The sequence below is a fragment of the Petaurus breviceps genome, unplaced genomic scaffold, assembly GCF_028583685.1.
Source record: "Petaurus breviceps papuanus isolate PSGF00001 unplaced genomic scaffold, PetGlider_PUasm1.0 186, whole genome shotgun sequence".
Lineage (NCBI taxonomy): Eukaryota > Metazoa > Chordata > Mammalia > Diprotodontia > Petauridae > Petaurus > Petaurus breviceps.
Window position 1 is genome coordinate 38,185,147 of NW_027185798.1, and position 9,804 is coordinate 38,194,950.

The following is a 9,804-nucleotide window of genomic DNA, read 5'->3' on the forward strand; positions in this document are numbered from 1 at the left end:
TTTAATCATTTTTATCAGTGACTTTAATTGTGTTTACCTTCCCACAGGTCTCACTGTTGCCTGTTAAAGAAAAGCAAAGGGCAGCTATGTGGTACAGTGGATAGAGCACCAACCCTGAGGTCAGGAGGACCTGAGTTCAAGTGTGGCCTCAGACACTTACTAGGTGTGTGACCCCCTGCAAGTCACTGGACTGGGGTTGCCACCAAAAAAAAAAAAAAAGAAAAGTAAGGAAAAAAAAAAAAACAAAAGTAAGAAGAGAGATCGCATCCAATGAGCTAGAGGAAAGGGACGACGTCTTTTAGACGACTACCTTGCCAGGCTGTATTTCTTTCCCCATTTGGTTTCTCTGCTTCTTGGTCTCAGATACTATTTTTTTTTTTTGTCTCAGATACTATTAGAGCAACATGAAAGCTTTGGGTGTATTGTTTAGCATCATTGCTATAGCTAGCTTGCCTCTGTTTATGATTGCCTCTGTTAGCTTGGAGGATGAAGAGCTGAATCTTTGAGTGTGCGCTTTGGTGGACGCTCCATGTCCAAGTCAGTGGGTGTAGGTCTTCCCTCCACTGTAACAAACTGCACTCCACCTGCTCTCATGTCATGCAATTCTTGCCCATTTTTTCCCATTACTCTTCCACAGAAGAGCTACCCAACACAGAGGAGACCGTGGCTCTCTTTTTTCCATATCTATGTGCCATTTGAGCCGTCCATTTCTCAGGGAGATAGCATAAGCATAGCATAATTGGTTTGATTTACTTACATGTTACTATTATTCAAAAACAAAAACTTCAGTTTAATAACTTACTTAGCACCTATTCTGGATAGGGTGCTGCACTAGGCACTGAGGATTTGTTGTCGTTTTTTCATTTTTAGGTTGTGTCTGACTTCTTGACGTTGAAGTACTTTGCCATTTCCTTCTCTAGCTCATTTGACAGATGAGGAAACTAAGGCAAACAGGGTCCCACAGCTAGTACATATCTAAGGCCAGATTTGAACTCAGGAAGATGAGTCTTCCTGACTTCCAGTGCAGTGCTCTATGCACTATGGTACCACCTAACTGCCATAGGCAGTTTTTTTTTAACCATTTTTTTGGGGGGTAAAAAAAGATAAAAAAGGACTTGGTACTTCCTCCTATGGAACTTCCCAAGTCTAATGGGAAGGATACAAACATACACAAATAAAACTAATACCTTGTAAATTGAGAAAAGTATATAGCAGAGATGTGACAAAAAGGCATGAGAACCTGGGGAGGGAGAAACCACTTTCAAGTTGGGGTCGGGACCCTGGGATTAAACAATCAAAGAAGGCCTTATGGAGGAAGAAGCACCTAGACTGGACTTTGAAAGAAGGGAAGAATTTCAACTCAGAGAGACATTGATGGATTTTTTCTACAGACTGGAGGGGGGTATGGCTTGGGCAAATGCACAGAGGTAGGATAAAATAAGACAAGATCAGAGGATGGCTAATAATCCGAATAAGCTATAACGTACAACACAGAAAGGGAAGTAATGTGAAATAAGGTCAGAATGGGAGGTTAAAACCGAACCATGCAGGTCCTCAAATGACAGGATAAGGAGTATGTATTTTGCCCTGTGGAAGACAGGAAGGCAATTCAGTTCAAGGAGCATTTGTTAAGTGTCTGTCATGTGCAGAACACTCTTCCTGGCACTGAAGGAGAAAGGAAACTGAGATCAGACACAGTCTTTGACATGGCAGAGCTTCCAATGTTGCTGAGGGCTGTGTCACATTTATAGATGATGCTAATTCAAGATAACTTATGACAAGTGCTTTAGAGGTGCTACCCCAACAGCTACATTAGATTCAAGGTGAAAAAAGAGAGAGAGAATGCTTATTGACTATGGGGGACCAGGAAAAGATTCATGGAAGAGGTGAGACCTAAGCTTGGGCTTAGAGTGGAAAAAAATGTTCTGCAGTTTCATGTGCAAGCATTTTTTTTCCTATTCTACCATATAATGGAAATGCTTAGTTTTTTTCTCTTACATTTAGAATATGATAAATATATGTAAAAAGAAAAAAGATTGCAATGACTCTGTGTGTGTGTTGTGTAAATCAAGGCAACTCATGAATCTGTGAATGCCTTAACTAAACGAGAGGCAGTGCAAATATTTGAACATCTCTGCTTGTGCCTTTTCTTTCTTGGTAGTCCAAGGCAATATCTCGATAACAGTAATTTCTAGAAAACAGTCATCTGAAAGTAGAAACCCTCCTCTCTGTCCACATCCAAAAGGCCACAACGCATTTTGTTTGTCAGGATTGACATTCCCAGCTGTTTCCTCTAGCATCCAAAAGCACTGGTTGGGCTACATTCCAAAGAGTTTTCTATCATTTTAAGAAAAGGAATCAATAGCATACCCAGTCCACCTCTCATGTCCCCCTGTCAGGCACTGCAAGGCCAGATCCCAATCTCAACTACTATATTCTCTTGTTCCTGACCTGGCTGGAATAGAGCAAAGCCTATCATCTCTGGGGTTCCCAGCCTCGCCCTCTGGGAAATCTGTTCACTTTATGAACAAACAGGTCAGTCGTTCAGAGGAAAGACCAACAGAAACATGAGAATGGAGGAAAAGAAGGGAATGTGCCAGGCACTGGGCTAAGCACTTTACAGATATTATCTTAGTGGCTCTCACAATAATCCTGGGGGGTAGGTGCTATTATGATTATGATCCCCATTTACAATTGAAGAAACTGAGGCCAACAGAAATTAAGTGACTTGCCCAGGGTCACACAGCCAATAAGTATCTTAAAGCTCCTAAGCCCCATTGCCCTGCTCCCTGAGCTATGTAGTTGCCCTTGAAAACCAAAAGAATCCATCTTTTTCTTCAAGACTCAACTCAAACACTACATTCTACAATGAGTCTTTGCTGACCTTTCCAAAGTCTAATGCACACCCTCCCTAGTCACCTGGGATTTATTTTGTATTTTATATATGTGTATTCTACACGTAAATATAGATAGGGATCTACTTATGCAGCAGATAAAGCTTAAAACTGCATTAAGACTTTTAGGATACCTCGTATATATACATGCTATTATACCTTGACAGAACATAAGCTCCCAGGTGAGAGGAATTGTTCATCTTTTTGATTTGTGTCTCTCCCAACAGCTAGCACAGCGTTTGGCATGCAGTAAGCATTGAATAAATGCTTATTGATTTGGTTGATTGATTTGGTAAGTTGGCACTCGTCTGCATGTCCATAGATCAATTCAGGGATGATGAAGCCTAGAGAGTGATGGGCTCAGATTGTGGATTTACAGCTGGGATAGTCTAGTCTGATGCCTTCATTTTACAACTGGTAACTCACTATGCATGCATAAAGCCAGGGTATTGTACTATCCACCTTATATACCATGAGGGCAGGGCTTGTGTCTTAGCTAAACTTAAATCATATTCAAAATGTTGGATGAGTGAATGAAGTTAAGGCTGAATCCTTTGAACGTCCAGAACCCAGTTACCCAGAGTCCTTATTTCATCAGAATTGGGCTGCCCCAAACCTGTAGGAGAAAAATGGAAATCTGTGGATGATAAAACAAACAAAAATGCTTCCAAGACATATTTCTGGGGTGGGCCAGATCCAGTGAAATTCCTCACACCTTTTCAAAATGAATCAATGGACCCACACTATAGGTTTTAATGATAGCCACAATGTTGCATGTTTTGGGGGCTGGGCTAGTGGGAGACGCCTCATATAGTCAGTAGAACTACTCTGGCTGCTTCTGTATGTGTGGCTCAGGTGCCAAGAACTTGTACCTCCAGGTATGGGTCATTGAGAGGGAGAGCTTAAAAGTGAATGATTTCTCTCTTTGTTCTTTTCTCTTCTCTTCTTACCGAGTGTGCAAGTGTGCGAGAACTCCCTGGAGAGATGGGCTGCTACCTCCTCCCCTCCATGCTCTCCTCTCCCCTCTGCTTGCACATGTTCTAGCCTGGGAGAGCTGGAGACTGGATCTCAGCTGCTTCCCTTTTGTATTTCTTCTTTTTCCCCCAAGGACGGTTTCATGTCATTATTTATTTAAATTTATTTATAGTTTTCAATTTTGTATTTATTTTTTGAGCAGAGATTTTTGGAAAGTAAGACTAAGATGACAGTTATAGGCTTGGAAGCTACTATACGAGATTGAGAAGTTGGCATCTCCAGGGTTATAGGCTGGAGCTGGTTCTATTTTGGGAGAAGCTGATGACCATGGAAGATGATGACCATTGGTAGCAGACTAAACCCAACCTCTGGTCCGTCTTGCCAGAAGGCAGGGATCTGAAAGTAATTGTTTGGACAGTGCAGAGCTGAGTTGAAAGTAAAATGGAAATTCTGATTTGTGTTTGAGATTTCAAGAATTGATATCCTGGGAGAGGATAGCAGGAGTTATAAATTGTTGATTCTTTTTCATTTATTTTTGGCAATGCCTACTTGTGAATCTTTTGTGCTTAGCATTTCTTTTGTGTGGATGAAATAAATAGCTGTCCTATATATGGTTTACATTTTTACATAGAAATAACTTTCTAATTCCCCAGTCTGGGGAATTTTCCCCAAGGCTGCAGGGTGTGGATACAAAAAGCCAGAGACAGATTTTTTTCTTCTAAGTCAGAGACTGAGAAAAAGAGCCTAAGCCCTCTCTTTCCAGGTCAGGTTTTCCTAGGACTGACCTTGCTTCACATGTGGGTGGATTCAGAGCTGAAAGGGGCTCCTGAGTGGCGATGGAGGGGATGAATTCTCCAGCCCCACTGGGCCAGAGAGCATTTCTTATTGTTGTACTTGAAAATGAAAGAAAGGTCCAGTAAGGTTTAATTACACCTGACCTGCTAGGGCAGGGGAGTGGACTAACATATATTCTGGATTTAAAAAAAAATGCTAAAGTAAATAAAGGTTTCAGGAAATTCAGTGAATCAGAATGCTCCCAAATACAAAATGTTCAGACTAATCAAGGTTTTACTGTTTACCTTTTCTTGGAAAGAAGCTGGGCTGGTCACAGTAAGTGCTTTCAAAATGCTGAGAAGACGCTGATGTTAACAATTGTAGTTGAGTGGTCAGGGGAAACAGAACATTTTAATTAAAAGTGATTGAAAGAATTAATTGCCAGCAAATTAAAAGTCTTTAGCTTTTCTTTCCTGCTCTGCATTTTTTGCCTTCTCTTTGTGACCAAAGGCAGCAATGAGCAGGATTGGCTGAATTTCCCTTCCTTAGCCTGTGCCCTGTGTTTTAACTTGTGAAATAACAAGGGCCATGGAAAGAGCACTGAATTTATGGTCACAAGAGTCAGGTTCAGGTCCTGGCTTTGCCACGTTACTGTCTTATGTGACTTCAGACAAATCACTTTGTCTCTGAATCTGAGTTTCCTCAACTGAAAAATGAGGACATTGAACCAGCTGGTGATATCTAGGGTCTCTTTCCAACCTGTGAGCCTAAGACCTTCCTTCTTATGGCTCCAGCATCTCCAACTGGGAAAATCAGAATACAGTAAAGATTTGTTCTTGTCTCTCACTCCTGAAGAATCCACTGGATTCAATGAAGAAGTCATGGATAGGCTCAAAGCTGGACGAGTCACGGAACTGCTATTTCCTTCAGTTTCCTCTCTAACTATAAAATAGGGATAATAACAGCACATACCTTGATGGGCTATTGTGGGGATCAAATGAGATCACATTTGTAAAGTTCTCAGCACAATGCCTGGCACATAGTAGGCTCTATAAAAATGCGTATTCCTTTCCTTTCTCCCAGAAGAATCTCTATTCCTTTATTGGTTTTTTGTTTTTGTTTTTTTTTGCTTTTTGGAGGGCAGTTGGGGTTAAGTGACTTGCCCAAAGTCACACAGCTAGTAAGTGTATCAAGAGTCTGAGGTCAGATTTGAACTCTAGTCCTAGTACACCACCTAGCCGCCCCATCTCTATTCCTTTAAGGAGTAGTTGGAGAACAAAGTCGGTCTTCTCCAGCTACTCCCTCCTACTTGACACAGGGTCCCTATTTTCTATGAGTATAGGCATGCAGAGAGTATGGGCAGACTGTGCCAGGATGTGCCACTTTTGAGGGTACCACCATCCTCCTCCCAGTTCCCAGGCTCACATCCTGGGTGTCACTGATGACTCCTCACTCTCTCTCATTCCCCATAACCAATCAGTTGTTATTACGCTTGTAACATCTCTAGCATATGCCTCCTTTTCTTCTCTGACACTGCCATACATCATCCTGGTACAGGAACTCATCACTTCATGTCTGGACTATTCTAATAATCTGTTGGTTGGCTTCCCTGCCTCATGTCTCTCCCTACTTAGTTGTCAAATTGATTATTCCTAAAGAGCAGGTCTGACCAGGTCAAACACCACCCCCACTTATGCCTCTGCCATTTAATATATTCCAGTGGACATCTATTTACTCCAGGATCAAATACAAAATCCTCTATTTGCCTTTTAGTGCCTTTAATAATCTGACCCCTTCTGACCTTTCCAGGCTTCTTCCGCCTTACTCACTCCCATATACTCTAAGGTCCTTGCTGTTCCCTAAGCAAGACACCCCATCTCTAAACTATGCACATTTTCACTGGCTATCTCCCATGCCAGAATGCTCTCTCCCTTCTCATCTCTACCTTGTGGCTTTCTTCAAGTTCCAGCTGAAATCCCACCTTCTTTGTACAGGGAGTTTTTCCTGATTCACCCCCAGCCCCCATGACATCCAGTATGTATCATTCCTATATGTGGTGGAGGTAGAGTGAAGGAGTAGGTCATAGGATTTAAGAGGAATTGACTGGTCTTGGCAACAGATTGGATGTAGCAGAGAAATAGTGAAGAATCTAGGATGGCTCCTAGGTTGTGAGTGTGAGGGACTGGGAAGATGGTGTTACCTTCTACAATAATAGGGAAAGTAGGAAGAGAGGGAAGGTTCTAGGGAAAGGGAAGGAGTTCAGTTTTGGACATATTGAGTTTAAGCTGTCTACTGGACATCCAGTTTGAGATGTCTGAGAGGCAGTTGGAGATGCAAGATCGGAGGTCAGCAGAGAGACTGGGACAGAAAAGGGAGATTTGAGAATCATCAGCATAGAGATGGTTATCAAATCTCTGGGAGCTGCTGAGATTACTAAGTGAAATAGTATAGAGAGAGATGGGAAGGGGTCCTGGGACAGAACCCTGAGATATCACAGAGTCTATACTGATGCTCCCTCAAATGAATGAATGAATGAATGAAAAATCATTTAAGTGCTTTCTATGTGCACTAAACCTACTTCTAGACGAGCCCCAGAAGCTAAAGTTAAGGGGAGCAAGACTTAAGGAGCTCTCCACCACCACTACTGCCTTGGGCTTCAACTCCTACCCAACTGTTACCAACAGAGTGGGAATGCCAGGCTAGCCGAAGTACTTATTCATGGGGGAGTGAGACAGGAAGTGACATGTTCTAAGCTGCTCAAACCACCTCTATCTCCACCTCTTTTCAGATCTTGGGACACTCCAGGATCCTGAGACCAAGAACCCCAGGAATAGCAGTGTCCTACATATCCTGTGGCCCTGCTTCTAGCTTTACTCTTGCGAATATAAGGAAGGAAAGCAATCTTCACTGGAGAATGGACCCACCATCCCCACTACTAACCACTGCTACTACCACAATGTCTATTGATAGATGGGTAAGTCAAGAACCCTGGGAACTCTTTAGCCCAATGGCCCTGCTTCAGAAGAAGTTAGGTGGTAAGGTGGATAGAATGCTATCCTGGAGTGAGGAAGATCTGAGTTCAAATTCAGACTTAGTCACTTACTAGTATGAGACCCTTGGCAAGCTACTTAACCCCCCTTTCCCTCAGTTTCTTTATTTGTAAAAAGAAGATAAGAATAACACCTGCCTCCCAGGATTGTTGTGAGGATAAAAAGAGATTCACAAAGTGCTTTGCAAACCACAGAAGGCTAGATAAATCCCAGCTATTCCTCTAGGTCAGTCTCTGCAGCCATAGCCCAGAAAAACAACTCTGGAGATGTGACCTGGCAATTTCCACTACCTGTGCTGCAGCCCAAGTTTCTGATGACCAAGGAAAGAAAGTTCTGGTCACCAAGTCCTTAGCATATATATATTTTAGTATATATTTGCTTTTTGGAGGGGGAAGGGCAGGGCAATTGGGGTTAAGTGACTTTCCCAAGGTCACATGGCTAGTTAAGTGTTAAGTGTCTGAGGATGGATTTGAACTCAGGTCCTCCTGACTCCAGGGCTGGTGCTCTATTCACTACTACACCACCTTGACTCCCCAACTTAGTCTGAGTTTTATAGAATAAATCCTTTTATTAAGGGGATTTGTTCTGTGAAGTTTGGATTAGATTTAGTCAAAGGTCCATACCTGAGGACCTAGAGGGTCACATGTGGCCTTGAGGCCACAGGTTCCTCTCCCCTGTATCTTACTCCCCAACATATGCTCTTCGATCTAGTGACACTGACCTCTTGGCTGTTACATGAACAAGACACACCATCTCTTCTCAGGTCCGGGCATTTTCTTTCTACTCTCCTTTCTTTTCCCTACACTCTGTTGGGGTGTGGACCCTGGAAGCAACCACACCCCTCCCCAATTTCCCTTGGACTTTCCCACATGGCCCAGGTCTCTGGTGTTCACCTGGGGGTACCTGACCCTTCCCAGTTAACAACCCTTTCAATTGCCCTTTCATTGTGGCCCAAATTGTCTGCACCTGGCTGCACCCTAGATCACCATTCCTAGATTCCATGTAGACCCCTTCTCTTTTACCTCCCAGTCATCCCAGGCCATTCACCACACTGTAAAAATGTTAGTCTTGTCTACCAAATTGCTCAGATCCTTAAAATCGGGCCAATAGCATGTATTCTTAAAATCTCACCCACCGCAACTGGTGTTTTAATAGACCTTGTTTCTGACTCAAGGAAGGCTTGAGTCAAATTCTTCCGAGGTTTCCCAGAACCTATAGACCTCAACAACCTCACTCCATTCCAATTGGTTTCAAGTCCCAGCAGATTTTCTCAACTTTTCCCAACTGCTTGTGATCCTAATGCCTTCACTCTGTTAATTACTATCTATTTACCCCTTATGTAGCTTGCTTTGTACATATTTGCTTGCATGTTGTTTCCAAGCTTCTTTAAGGGCAGAGACTTTCTTTTGCATCTTTTTGTATCTCCAGCACTTAGTACTGTGCCTGTCACAACAGAGGTGCTAAATAAATTTGTATTGATTAATATTGGATTAGCAGTTCAAAGATTCGAGCTAACCTATCATCATGGTTGTTGTGCATGTGTATGTATATGTATGCAATAATATTGCATATTTGGGGAAATGGGAGGTAAAGGGTAAATGCATTCCGCATATGTGGGACCACTTGTGCAAAGGCACGGCAGTGGGAAATTTGTGTAAAAAAAAAAACAGCTAAAAGGGTAATTTGACTGGAACAGAGAGTGCATGAAGGGAAGAAGGGCTGTGATAGGATTGTATTTCCTGATATCCCACCTCCTCCCAAGTGTTAATGCTCTCTTCTTCTTTTAAGTTATTTTTCAATTTCTTTGCATATAATATGTATTTGCTTTATCTGTGTAAGTGTTGGTCTCACACCACCACTGGAATTTCAGCAAGGACTGCCTTGTTTTCATACCTGGTACCTTGCACCTTTTAAGAACTTTAAACATTTGTTGAACTGAAATATACAGCTTAGTGTTTGATCATACTGTCTTATTCTCTTTTTCATGCGTGTAAATAGCACCCCCTTTTCCCTTCCATCATAGGGCTGCCCCCCAAACATCAGCCTTTGTGGAGATGTGGCAGAAGCTGAAGCTCCAACCTGCTGGGTGTCCACAGATACTGAAGACTGGG